Raw genomic sequence first — 407 nt, 5'->3', positions numbered from 1 at the left:
TGTAGATCGCAACGGAAGCGTTGACACAACGTAGAGGAAGTAGTCGTACGTCTTCCTGATCTGACCGATCCAAGCACCGTTACTCCGGCACCTCCGAGTTCTTAGCACACGTACAGCTCGATGACGCTCCCCGGGCTCCGATCCAGCAAAGCTTCGGGGATGAGTTCCGTCAGCACAACGGCGTGGTGACGATGATGATGTTCTACCGATGCAGGGCTTCGCCTAAGCACTACAACGATATGACCGAGGTGGAATATGGTGGCAGGGGGCACCGCACACGGCTAAGGAACGATCACGAGGATCAACTTGTGTGTTCTAGGGTGCCCCCTGCCTCCGTATATAAAGGAGCCAAGGGGGGTGGCCGGCCAGGTTGGGCGCGCCAAGAGGAGTCCTACTCCCTCTGGGAG

This window comes from Triticum dicoccoides, chromosome 5A, assembly GCF_002162155.2.
Source record: "Triticum dicoccoides isolate Atlit2015 ecotype Zavitan chromosome 5A, WEW_v2.0, whole genome shotgun sequence".
Taxonomy (NCBI): Eukaryota; Viridiplantae; Streptophyta; class Magnoliopsida; order Poales; family Poaceae; genus Triticum; species Triticum dicoccoides.
This window is presented reverse-complemented; position numbering follows the sequence as displayed.